We start from the raw sequence: 14125 nt of genomic DNA on the forward strand, positions 1-14125 counted from the left end.
CAACGAATCAGTGACCTGGAAGATGACAGAATGGAAAATGAAAGCATAAAAGAAAGAATGGGGAAAAAAATTGAAAAAATCGAAATGGACCTCAGGGATATGATAGATAATATGAAACGTCCAAATATAAGACTCATTGGTATCCCAGAAGGGGAAGAAAAGGGTAAAGGTCTAGGAAGAGTATTCAAAGAAATTGTTGGGGAAAACTTCCGAAATCTTCTAAACACCATAAATACACAAATCATAAATGCTCAGCGAACTCCAAATAGAATAAATCCAAATAAACCCACTCCGAGACATATACTGATCACACTGTCAAACACAGAAGAGAAGGAGCAAGTTCTGAAAGCAGCAAGAGAAAAGCAATTCACCACATACAAAGGAAACAGCATAAGACTAAGTAGTGACTACTCAGCAGCCACCATGGAGGCAAGAAGGCAGTGGCACGATATATTTAAAATTCTGAGTGAGAAAAATTTCCAGCCAAGAATACTTTATCCAGCAAAGCTCTCCTTCAAATTTGAGGGAGAGCTTAAATTTTTCACAGACAAACAAATGCTGAGAGAATTTGCTAACAAGAGACCTGCCCTACTGGAGATACTCAAGGGAGCCCTACAGACAGAGAAACAAAGAAAGGACAGAGAGACTTGGAGAAAGGTTCAGTACTAAAGAGATTCGGTATGGGTACAATAAAGGATATTAATAGACAGAGGGGAAAAATATGACAAACATAAACCAAAGGATAAGATGGCTGATTCAAGAAATGCCTTCACGGTTATAACGTTGAATGTAAATGGATTAAACTCCCCAATTAAAAGATACAGATTCGCAGAATGGATCAAAACAAATGAACCATCAATAAGTTGCATACAAGAGACTCATCTTAGACACAGGGACACAAAGAAACTGAAAGTGAAAGGATGGAAAAAAATATTTCATGCAAGCTACAGCCAAAAGAAAGCAGGTGTAGCAATATTAATCTCAGATAAAATAGACTTCAAATGCAGGGATGTTTTGAGAGACAAAGAAGGCCACTACATACTAATAAAAGGGGCAATTCAACAAGAAGAAATAACAATCGTAAATGTCTATGCACCCAGTCAAGGTGCCACAAAATACATGAGAGAAACACTGGCAAAACTAAAGGAAGCAATTGATGTTTCCACAATAATTGTGGGAGACTTCAAAACATCACTCTCTCCTATAGATAGATCAACCAGACAGAAGACCAATAAGGAAATTGAAAACCTAAACAATCTGATAAATGAATTAGATTTAACAGACATCTACAGGACATTACATCCCAAATCACCAGGATACACATACTTTTCTAGTGCTCACGGAACTTTCTCCAGAATAGATCATATGCTGGGACATAAAACAAGCCTCAATAAATTTAAAAAGACTGAAATTATTCAAAGCACATTCTCTGACCACAATGGAATACAATTAGAAGTCAATAACCATCAGAGACTTAGAAAATTCACAAATACCTGGAGGTTAAACAACACACTCCTAAACAATCAGTGGGTTAAAGAAGAAATTGCTAAATATATAGAGACGAATGAAAATGAGAACACAACATACCAAAACCTATGGGATGCAGCAAAAGCAGGGCTGAGGGGGAAATTTATAGCACTAAACGCATATATTAAAAAGGAAGAAAGAGCCAAAATCAAAGAACTAATGGATCAACTGAAGAAGCTAGAAAATGAACAGCAAACCAATCCTAAACCAAGTAGAAGAAAAGAAATAACAAGGATTAAAGCATAAATAAATGACATAGAGAACAAAAAAACAATAGAGGATAAATATCACCGAAAGTTGGTTCTTTGAGAAGATCAACAAGATTGACAAGCCCCTAGCTACACTGACAAAATCAAAAAGAGAGAAGACCCATATAAACAAAATAATGAATGAAAAAGGTGACATAACTGCAGATCCTGAAGAAATTAAAAAAATTATAAAAGGATACTATGAACAACTGTATGGCAACAAACTGGATAATGTAGAGAAAATGGACAATTTCCTGGAAACATATGAACAACCTAGACTGACCAGAGAAGAAACAGAAGACCTCAATCAACCCATCACAAGCAAAGAGATCCAATCAGTCATCAAAAATCTTCCCACAAATAAATGCCCAGGGCCACATGGCTTCACAGGGGAATTCTACCAAACTTTCCAGAAAGAACTGACACCAATCTTACTCAAACTCTTTCAAAACATTGAAGAAAATGGAACACTACCTAACTCATTTTATGAAGCTAACATCAATCTTATACCAAAACCAGGCAAAGATGCTACAAAAAAGGAAAACTACCGGCCAATCTCCCTAATGAATATAGATGCAAAAATCCTCATCAAAATACTTGCAAATCGAATCCAAAGACACATGAAAAAAATCATACACCATGACCAAGTGGGGTTCATTCCAGGCATGCAAGGATGGTTCAACATAAGAAAATCAATCAATGTATTACAACACATTAAAAATTCAAAAGGAAAAATCAAATGATCATCTTAATAGATGCTGAAAAAGCATTTGACAAAATCCAACATCCGTTTTTGATAAAAACACTTCAAAAGGTAGGAATTGAAGGAAACTTCCTCAATATGATAAAGAGCATATATGAAAAACCCACAGCCAGCATAGTACTCAATGGTGAGAGACTGAAAGCCTTCCCTCTAAGATCAGGAACAAGACAAGGATGCCCGCTGTCAACACTGTTATTCAACATTGTGCTGGAAGTGCTAGCCAGGGCAATCCGGCAAGACAAAGGAATAAAAGGCAACCAAATTGGAAAAGAAGAAGTAAAACTGTCATTGTTTGCAGATGATATGATCTTATATCTGGAAAACCCTGAGAAATCGACGATACAGCTACTAGAGCTAATAAACAAATTTAGCAAAGTAGCGGGATACAAGATTAATGCACATAAGTCAGTAATGTTTCTATATGCTGGAAATGAACAAACTGAAGAGACACTCAAGAAAAAGATACCACTTTCAATAGCAACTAAAAAAATCAAGTACCTAGGAATAAACTTAACCAAAGATGTAAAAGACCTATACAAAGAAAACTACGTAACTCTACTAAAAGAAATTGAAGGGGACCTTAAAAGATGGAAAAATATTCCATGTTCATGGATAGGAAGGCTAAATGTCATTAAGATGTCAATTCTACCCAAACTCATCTACAGATTCAATGCAATCCCAATCAAAATTCCAACAACCTACTTTGCAGACTTGGAAAAGCTAGTTATCAAATTTATTTGGAAAGGGAAGATGCCTCGAATTGTTAAAGACACTCTGAAAAAGAAAAACGAAGTGGGAGGACTTACACTCCCTGACTTTGAAGCTTATTATAAAGCCACAGTTGTCAAAACAGCATGGTACTGGCACAAAGATAGACATTTAGATCAATGGAATCGAAATGAGAATTCAGAGATAGACCCTCAGCTCTATGGCCGACTGATCTTTGATAAGGCCCCCAAAGTCACTGAACTGAGTCATAATGGTCTATTCAACAAATGGGGCTGGGAGAGCTAGATATCCATATCCAAAAGAATGAAAGAGGACCCCTACCTCACACCCTACACAAAAAATTAACTCAAAATGGATGAAAGAACTCAATATAAAAGAAAGTACCATAAAACTCCTAGAAGATAATGTAGGAAAACATCTTCAAGACCTTGTATTAGGCAGCCACTTCCTAGACTTTACACCCAAAGCACAAGCAACAAAAGAAAAAATAGATAAATGGGAATTCCTCAAGCTTAGAAGTTTCTGCACCTCAAAGGAATTTCTCAAAAAGGTAAAGAGGCAGCCAACTCAATGGGAAAAAATTTTTGGAAACCATGTATCTGACAAAAGACTGATATCTTGCATATATAAAGGAATCCTACAACTCAATGACAATAGTACAGACAGCCCAATTATAAAATGGACAAAAGATATGAAAAGACAGTTCTCTGAAGAGGAAAGACAAATGGCCAGGAAACACATGAAAAAATGTTCAGCTTCACTAGCTATTAGAGAGATGCAAATTAAGACCACAGTTAGATACCATCTAACACCAATTAGAATGGCTGCCATTAAACAAACAGGAAACTACAAATGCTGGAGGGGATGTGGAGAAATTGGAACTCTTATTCATTGTTGGTGGGACTGTATAATGGTTCAGCCACTCTGGAAGTCAGTCTGGCAGTTCCTTAGAAAAGTAGATATAGAGTTACCATTTGATCCAGCGATCGCACTTCTCGGTATATACCCGGAAGTTCGGAAAGCAGTGACATGAACAGATATCTGCACGCCAATGTTCATAGCAGCATTATTCACAATTGCCAAGAGATGGAAACAACCCAAATGTCCTTCAACAGATTAGTGGATAAATAAAATGTGGTATATACAGACAATGGAATACTACACAGCAGTAAGAAGGAACGACCTCGTGAAACATATGACAACATGGATGAACCTTGAAGACATAATGCTGAGCAAAATAAGCCAGGCACAAAAAGAGAAATACTATATGCTACCACTAATGTGAACTTTGAAAAATGTAAAACAAATGGTTTATAATGTAGAATGTAGGGGAACTAGCAATAGAGAGCAATTAAGGAAGGGAGAACAGTAATCCAAGAAGAACAGATAAGCTATTTAACGTTCTGGGGATGCCCAGGAATGACTATGGTCTGTTAATTTCTGATGGGTATAGTAGAAACAAGTTCACAGTAATGTTGCTATATTATGTAACTTTCTTGGGGTAAAGTAGGAACAGGTTGAAAGTAAAGCAGTTATCTTAGGTTAGTTGTCTTTTTCTTACTCCCTTGTTACGGTCTCCTTGAAATGTTCTTTTACTGTATTTTTTTTTTTAATTTTTTTTTCCATACAGTTGATTTAAAAAGGAAAAAAAGGTTAAAAAAAAAAAAAAAGCAGGTGAAATTAATTTCAATAATATTTTTGTTTAATCAAATATACACAAAGTATTATTTCAACATGTAAATAGTTTTATGGCTATTAAGGTAAAGTTTATTCTGTATAATAAACTACATTGTGCATAATTTAGCAAAGAAAAAAAAAATTGAGTTGTTTATGTTTCTGTTGTTGCGTTGTAGTTCTCTATGTATTCTGGATATTAAGCCCTTATCTGATACATAGTTTGAAACTGTTTTCTCCCATTCTTACTGATGGTCTTTTCACTTTCTTGATAATTTCCTTCGATGCACAAAAAGTTACAATTTTGATGAAATTAAATGTATCTTTTGTCATTCATGCTTTTGGTGTCGTATCTAAGAACCTACTGCCAAATCCCAGGTCATAAAGATTTGCCCCTATATTATCTTCTTAAGACTTGTATAGTTCTAGCTCTTATATTTAGGTCCTTGGTCCCTCTTTTGAGTTGATTTTCTACATCAACTGCCTTTCCTGTGTGCTAACATAGCAGGCGTGTGTACAGCAGATCCCAGGCCTCCTTGCCACGCTCTGTCTGAGCCATCTATAGTGACCTATGCATTCCCCAAGGACACAGGACAAACCTTTCCTTAGTTAATCACTCGGTAAATCTGCCTTTGGTGCAAAGTGCACAGAGACCGGGAGAAGGAAGTGCGTGTGAGCTGAGAAGGGCACCTGCTGGCTGGGCCGCTCTTCCAGCACAGGCCCCAGAAGCTGCTCTGTACCTTACGAAATGCAGGCATCAGGGCATGAATACAAATTCAAAGTGAGGCCTTAAAAAAATCAGGGAGCCCTGGGAGAGCAGCTCCCAGCCTGCCAGTTCTCTGCTCAAAAGCTACTGTGCTGCAGACCCAGGCCTGCCAGGAGCCACCTTTGGGCCTGGACAACATGAGCCTTCGTCTTCCCACACCTGGCCAAACCTTCGCGCTCTCGAAGATGGCCGGGACGCACTGAACTCCCAGCTGCAAGCCTAAAGTGAAGTCTGTTCCCAACAGGACCAGCAACATAATTTGCAGGGCCCAGTGTGAAATGAAAACGTGGTGCTCCTTGTTCAGCATTGTTCGAAATTTCAGGACAGTGACAGCAGAACACTAAACTATGTGTGGACCGCCCTAAGGGAGGACCCTGTGCGACGGCACAGATCACAGCCTCGTGAAGCCAGCCCTCTTTCCACCACTCAGCTGCCCTGCTCGGCAAGGGCAGTGTCTCTCCAGCACTGTGGAGCCTGACGAGCAATGTTATATTTTAATAGTCATTTCAATTGACCATAAAAATACAGCACCACATAATAAAATTGCTTTTGCACTGTGGTAGAAATACTTAGCAAGAGATGAGAAATACTTAGTAAGAGGCTATAAAAACCTATTTGCTTGCTCACAGAGTTGCTGCTGAACAGGACAAAAGCAGAACATGATAAAGGGCAGGCAGGAGAGAATCCATCCCAGAAAACATATGCAATGGTGTATCCTCCAGGATATTCAGCACACAGGATCCACTCAGGATGGTTTTTAAAAGCACTGTGCAAAAAAACTGAACCACTCGCCGCTCTTTCCATTTGTTTGGATTTTCGTTTTTAAAGCTTCCATCAGATTTGACATTAGAAGACACTCATTTCCCTGCAATTCCCTGTTGCTCCATCCAATGTGCCCAAAGCCCACAGCTGACCCCGAGAAGCCAAAACACCTGCCACTATAAAACACAGAGACAAGTTTCCTCCACCAAAAGAGTTCCCAGGGAAAAGCCCCAGTCATAAATGAGAGATCCCCTACCCACGTTATTCCCACAGGGCCCTGACCCCAAAGGCATTTGTTGGGAGAAGAGGGTTCCACTGGCAGTGTCATTATCAACATCATCACCACCATCACCACCACCACCACTACCATCACACCATCACCATCACCACCATCATCACCATCACCATCATCACCACCACCACCTCCTCCTCCCCCACCACCAACACCACCACCACCACCACCACCACCACCGCCACCACCACCACCACCATCACCACCACCATCACCACCATCATCACCATCACCACCACCATCATCACCACCACCATCATCACCATCACCACCATCACCACCATCCCCACCACCATCACCACCACCATCACTACCATCACTGCCATCACCATCACCATTACCATCACCACCGCCACCATCACCATTACCGCCATCACCATCACCACCACCATCACCATCATCACCACTACCATCACCACCATCACTATTGCCATCACCACGATCACTGCCATCATCACCACCAACATCACCACAATATCACCACTGTCACCACCATCACTCTCCTTGTGCGCTCACTAAGATCAGACACCCCACTAAGCATCTCATGCATTTCCTCATTCAATCTCACATTCCCCTCCGCATGGGGGCTAATAAAGCCTGTGTTTGTATACACGAGGGCTTTGGGGCAAAGGACAGGAGGAAGGAAGGGAGCTGGCTGAGCAGCCGCGAGGCATCCCGTGACGTCTCTCTCTGCACACACCCCCTTGGCCCGTTCTGCCACAGGCCAACAAAGAGCGACTATGCTGCTGCTTCTACAACAAAGCCTTCAGCGTCCCTCTCCAGAGCCAACGCCCCTTTGCGTCACAGGGGCTGAGACAACTGTGGACAGTGTCAGAGTCCCCATATTCCTCAGGCCAGAAAGCTCTTGAGACCTGATGAAATAATTCCGTTAATCCCAGGAGTGGGATCATGGCCAAAGGAGAGGCCACCTCTCCATCTCCCTCTGGGCGGACCTCCCCCCACGCAGGACGCTGACTAGGGCCTCGGGACCCTCCAGTCGGCTCAGTCCAGCCAACGCAGCACATTCACCACCCAAACTTCCAGGCAAGTAACGCGTGGGGTGTGGGGACACGGTTCCAACACTCAGAAGTGCTCACAGTCTCAAACAGCTTCCCTCCAGCCTAACAGGACAGACAGAGAAAAGCTGAAGTAGAACTGTAATGGAAGACAAGTCTCCAAATCACGATAGAACCCACGATGACTCTGATCAGAGTTTTTAAACCCTTCCCATGTTGCAGCTGCGGGTGGATGCTTCTCAAAGTTTCTCTGATTTAATTAGCACCACAACTTTATGAGGATGTACCATTCCCACTCCCATTGCACAGGTGAAGGTAACTGAGGCACAGAGGCAGAACACTGCCTGCTCAAAGCCGCAGGTCTGCAAGGTGGAAAAGTCAGGATTTGCATTCAGGCAGTCAGAGTCAGGTGTGTGTGTTGCTAACCACTGTGCCGCACTGCCTCATGACACCGGGCTCCATCCTAAAGGAGAATATCCTCCCACTGGCAGCTGGTCACGGCCCCCCCACCCCCCTCCTCTCCCTGTGGCGCTCCCGGAATAGCTCTCATAAAACCTGGCACAAAGACGTCAAAACAAAAGTCACACAAAATGTCATCTAATGTCACACAAGGACCACTGCAAGTAAACCTTGCCACACAGTCCCTTTTAGGTGACATATTCCCCAGTAATAGCTTCCCCCTCCGGATCCTTCCTGCATCAAACTCCATTTTCCAGTCTAGCATAAATTTATAGTTATAGCACAGAAAGGATATCCAGCACCCCAAGCTCACATCACACTGAAAGATCCACAGGCGTCCCAGGTCTGCCCTCACTCCTCTGAATAAAGTGGGGAGCTAGTGATGCCCTGGGGAGAGAGGGGGCTCAAAGGATGGATCCCATCCCAGGAACTCCCCTCACCCACTTGCCCATTCAGGTACACCCATGTACAGTCGGTGGGTTGTGCACTGCACAAGGGCTCCAGGTCAAAGGGAGAGGTGGGAACTGAAATCCAGCCCAGGCTGTATGTGCCAAGCAGTAACCCTTGCAAAGAGTGTGTGTGGTGGTGGGGGGGGGGGGGGGGGGTTGTAATTCCCAAAGGGGCTGTCCTGCACCTCCCACCTCCCCACCCAGAGAGCAGAAGCTGGGGCGAGTTAGCCCCTGGTCTCCAAGGCCCAGCACACAGTGTATGCGATGAACATTTTCAGGACTGAATTGAGACGGATCAGCAAACAAGCGCAGAGAGGGACCCAGGGTGCCAGGCAGGGAGCAAAGAGTCAGGTCCACCTGAGTAAGGGAAGTCCCCCCTACCCCATCAGGACTCACCGTTGCCCAGAGGGGGAGCGCCAGGACCCAGAAGGTGCCCGGGGAATCCCCGACCAAAGGCAAAAGCACAATTAGACACGTGAACAGGACCCAGGGTGGGGTGTGGAGTGGGCTGGGAAAGAAGCCTGGGTGACAGTAAAGGGATTCTGACCCCCCAACATTTGCTGAAAGCCAGGCGAGCACCAGCTCAGGACCTGCCTCCCACCCCAGCCCCAGGATTTCCGCTCCGGCTGCCTCCAAGCTGGTTCAGAGAATCAAGCAGAACGCCACATGCCAAGCCCAGCACACACGCCCCCACCTCAGGAGAGGGGACAGAGAGGGTACCAAGGTTCCCCTGGGAGGGAGAGGCTGGAGAACCGGCCCAAAAGACAAAAGGAGATCAGACACATCCAGGGGTGAGAGGTTTGGGGTTCCTCTCAGGAGAAAAACTGGATGCAGGAATCACAGTTTGCTTAAGAGGCTAAAACTCCTAAGAAGCAGCCCCTGTGATTTCCGCACACCTGACCCCTCCAAGGTCCAACCCCAGGACATTCCAGATCCCATGGTGGCTGGGAGCTTTCTTAGAACCCACCTAGGCGCTCACCCTCCCCCCGACATGGGGCCGGACCCCCCAGATGAATGAGTCTTCTTGGCAACAGAGGACACGGATTCTGGGAATGAGCCTGACCCTGGCACTGAGGGGCTAAAAAGAAGGCAACAAAATAAGGTTTCAGTGGCTAAGAGATTTCAAATAGAGTAGAGAGGCTGTCCTGCAGGTTACTCCTATGCAAGCTTCATAGATATGCCAAATGACCACAATATGATAAGCCCAAGTCAATTGTAGCCCCGAAAACCTTAAAGAATACCCAGATTCCTACCCGAGACTCTACAAAGTTTTACTCACTAAGTTTTACTCACTAAGTTTATTCTTAGATCCTTCAGAGTGCTCCTATGTCAGCTAAGCCCCAAAACCCAGAGGCAACAGTCTCTTCAAGAACATTAACCAGATGTGTTCCCATTGCTTATAAAGTTGACACCCCTTTTCAACATGAACAGGTTAGGGTGGTCAATGCCTAGATGTCCCTGAAGATTGGGAAAGTGACTAAAGTAGAGGAAGGGGTAGCAACAGACAAGATGGAATGTAACAAAGGATTATGAATACTGAATCTCTATATAATTTTATTTCTCTTAGTTGCTAGGGTGTTAGAACGGTTAGAAGGAAAGAATTGAAATGGTGGAATTGTAACCCATAGCATCCTTTGAAATTTGTTCTATAGGTACTTGTTAAACAGTAATTTTAAAACTATACTTTTTTGTATATATGTTATATTTCATAATAAGGAAATAACTGAAACTGTGAAATTTTAACGTATAATATTCTTTGAAATTTGCTCTTTAACTACCTATTAAATTGCACTTGGAAAGATATCACTTTTATGTATATATGTTATTTCTACAATAAAAAATGTGATTAAAAAATTTCAAAACATGATTTCAACTTCACTAATTGAGAACACAGCCCCCCCCCCCCCCAAAAAAAAAAACCCACTTCATAATTAAAGATGTTTTTCGTTTTCACTTCTGGTCAGTGATTTGATCCACTCTGGAAGCAGCAGCCTGGGGTGGGCCCAGCTCTCTTCACTCAGAGAAGAGGGGCTCCCCAGCCCCGCGTTCCGGCCTCAGCTTCTCGTGAAGCACGGTGGGCATCCCTCACGTCCTAGCAGGGCAACGTGCCACCCCCCGGCCCTGTGGCCCCCGCCGTGTGGCCTGGCACTGGACAGGTGGGCAGGGGCAGAATGTGCAGGGGTGAGGGGAGATAGCAATACGTGGACTGCAGGGGCAGCAGCTAGCACCCAGGGGTCACCACAGCCGTGACTGACACAAGACACAGGAGGCCGGGCCCCTCCTCAGGCAGGTCACACCTGGGGTGCTCCAGAGCTCCCCGTGAGGCCGGATTCCAGCAGAGCCCATGTTTTTGCTTGGCTCTCCACTCCCCAGTGTCCTCCACAAGTTTTTCTCGAGGGGCCTCCCTCGGTCAATCACAGCTGCACGCGAATCCTTGCCTCAGGCTCTGCGTCCCAAGACGTGTACAGAGTGACCCTGGCAGCGAGGGATGTGCAGAAGACGTCACTGAGGAAAATCTAACTTCCACAGATTCCCACAGCAAGAGAGAGTTAAGCTACGGAGGAAGAGGAAGTGAGAGAGGGAGAGAGAAAGAGACTGCTCGACAACCGAGGAGGAAGCAGCCAGTCTGAAAGGGCCGCTGCAGGGGAGACGCCGGCTGTGACGGAGCAGCTGGTGGCACCGAGCCCCGCCCCACAGGCCTCTGCACATGTCATCTCGGCAGGACTCGGGCCACACAAGGTGTGTCCACCTCCCGCCCAGACCTGGCAGCACCGCCCCTCCCGCCTGTGCTCAGCCGGAGCGTGTCCAGGTCTCCGCCCCATCTCTGCCCTCCTGGAAGGTGACACCTGCCAACAGGTCTCTCTGGAGCTCCCCAAAGGAGGCCCCCAGGCCGAGCTGACCTCTGAAGCCCCAGGCCCAGAACAACCCCAGACGCAGGGTATTACTGCCCCATTTCCAGAGAGAAAACAGGGGTTGAAAGGGGGGCTTGCTGGGGTTCATCCCGATGGGGAGAATGGCAGTCAGGGTTGGCCCCCGAATCTTCCAACTAGGAAGGCCGCCGCTCAACCGTGGTGGCTGCGGCCCAGGGATTTGCACTGGAAGCCCGGATGAGGGGAACCGGTGGTCTACCTCGCACGCAAAACCTCAGGGAAGAACCACGGGTGTGCATCTCGCACAAACCACACAGAAACTCTTCTTAAAGCCCACTAATCCCGTGGCAGTAAGAACATCGTAAAGTTATTAATAAGAAAGGGAGGAAAATAGATGCAGCCAACCCGATAATCATCTCTGGCATGCAGCCATCCGGCAAAATCGATGAAAACACACCTTTTCCAGTCACCGGCCCGGGCTGAGCGCTTGCTGGCAACCCAGCGGCTGCAAGGCTCGCTCTCCGTTACAGGCTTGAGTATGCTTGAAAGCAGTTCATTTTCATCATGATGGGCTTCTAAGTATTCCTCTAGCTCTTCTAAGAATTAATTATTTGACTTTAGGAACAGACAGCTTCTACAGTCTTTTTTTTTTTCTGTAACTTAATTAAGGATAATTTAATTAAGGGGGATTTTGCAAGGGGCTTTATTTCAAGGGCACCCTGAAAAAAACCAATAATAATAGCTAATGCTTCTAATATTTAGTATATGCCAGCCTGATCTAAGTACTTCATATTAAGTAATTTCATACTTTAACAACCATTGAGTAATTAGTATTATTATTTCTGTCCAAAAATGTAGAAACAGAAGCCCAGAGAGGTTAAGCAATTTGTCTAAGGTCCCACAGCTGAAAATGCAAAGCTTTACCCACCATGCCTCTCTGCCACTCAAAACAACCCCGTACAATCTACACAGGCCCAGCATGCAAACTGTAATGTGGCTAATAAACCACAACATAAAACTATAAATGCTGATCAATGGCCATCAGTGAAAAGCAATTGAGGCATCTTATAGTCACGCATTCCATAGATCAGGGTCGGCAAACTACAGTCCAAGGGCCAAATCCAGCCTGATGCCTATTTGTGTAAACAAAGTTCCATGGACCACAACCACCACAGCTGCTTGTGCACTACAACCGCAAAGTTGAGTCACTGCCTGCAAAGCCAGAAACACATCTACAGCCTGGCCCTTTCAGAGAAAGCTACCCGACCCCTGCATAGAGAATCGAGCACCTCTCTGCTTCTCCAGCCTACTGTAATGAGAGGCCCTTGGTTGCAGGAAACCTTGGTTTGGAGAATCGGTGCAGGGTCTCCTGGAAAAGGACAGCTGAGTGGGCCCTTGTGCTCAGGGGCTAAGGAGGCTGGAGCCCTCAGTGCAGGGAACGTCTCCATCCCTGCCCACCTTGCCCATCAGGTTCCTCCTCGAAAATATTTCCAGCCCACCCCAGGGCAAAGATGGGCTTCACCTGCTTTCCATGAAGGATCACCATCCTGCCCCCAAAATATATTAACCTCTAATCAACATATTATATTTTATAAAAAGGAGACTGATTGAGTTCCACAATGTAATCTTTTATTTTTCCAAAGGTGCATTCTAACTTTCAACCACAGCATCCACGAAATTCAGAAGGTCAGCGTTTGTCTGTACTTTTCTCCAACGCCACCAGGGACCCCAATGGGGAGCTAAGGTTCTTGAACATCATGGTGTGACCCGGGCCATGGGCTGGCGAGAGGAAAGCATCCAAAGAGGGAGACGGTGACGGGCAGACCCTCGACCTAGTCCTGACTTAACTCTAACAGATTACAGCAAAAATGGTGGATGCCACTTGCCAGGCTAGGTTAGAGCTCTAGCCTCCATGTTGCTCGCTCTCTCCCTCCTCTCTCTTCCTTGCTCATTTTGATGAAATCAGCTACCAGGGTGCGAGCTGGCCTATGCAGAGACCTACACGGCAAAGGACAGAGAGCAGCCACCGGCCCCCAGCCACCGAGGAACTGACCCCTGCCAACCACCCTGAGCCAGCGTGGGAGCGGATCCTGCTCCAGGTGGCCTTGCAGCAAGTGCACCTGAACCAGCTGAGCCGCACCTGGTTCCTGACCCACAGAAACTGTGAGATAATGAACGCTGCTTAGGGCACTGCGTAATTTCTTACCCTGTGCAGCAGTCAGTAACAGATAATTTCTGGCAGAGCTGGGATGCAGTTCTCTCATGTCCTCGGTCCAGCAACCTCCACGCCTCCCCTCCCAAAGTTCTCATGGGCCCACACGCCTCCCGCCAGCCACTAGCTGAATGCTCCCCTCCCTTTCCAAGTCAATCCCTGACCCCACGGGCCCTGCTCACGCCACCGAAACTGCTCCACACACAGTCAAAGACATCCCTGGGCAATGGACATACTCCCATTTTGTTCCTTCTCGACCATCCCTCCTCCTTGAGGGGCTCTTTCCTGGGCTTCCTCTGCCCAGGTTTTCCTCCTCCTGCTCCGGCCACTCCTTCTCAGTCCCCTGGCGCTGATGTGC

The 14125-nt window shown here is 45.6% G+C and overlaps 1 protein-coding gene across 2 annotated transcripts in view; it reads right to left on the reverse strand.

Moving 5' to 3' along the window:
* DOCK1 (dedicator of cytokinesis 1) overlaps positions 1-14125 on the reverse strand; it is a 546722-nt gene that overhangs the window by 501885 nt on the left and 30712 nt on the right. The window lies entirely within an intron of this gene.

The sequence above is a fragment of the Choloepus didactylus genome, chromosome 15, assembly GCF_015220235.1.
Source record: "Choloepus didactylus isolate mChoDid1 chromosome 15, mChoDid1.pri, whole genome shotgun sequence".
NCBI lineage: Eukaryota > Metazoa > Chordata > Mammalia > Pilosa > Megalonychidae > Choloepus > Choloepus didactylus.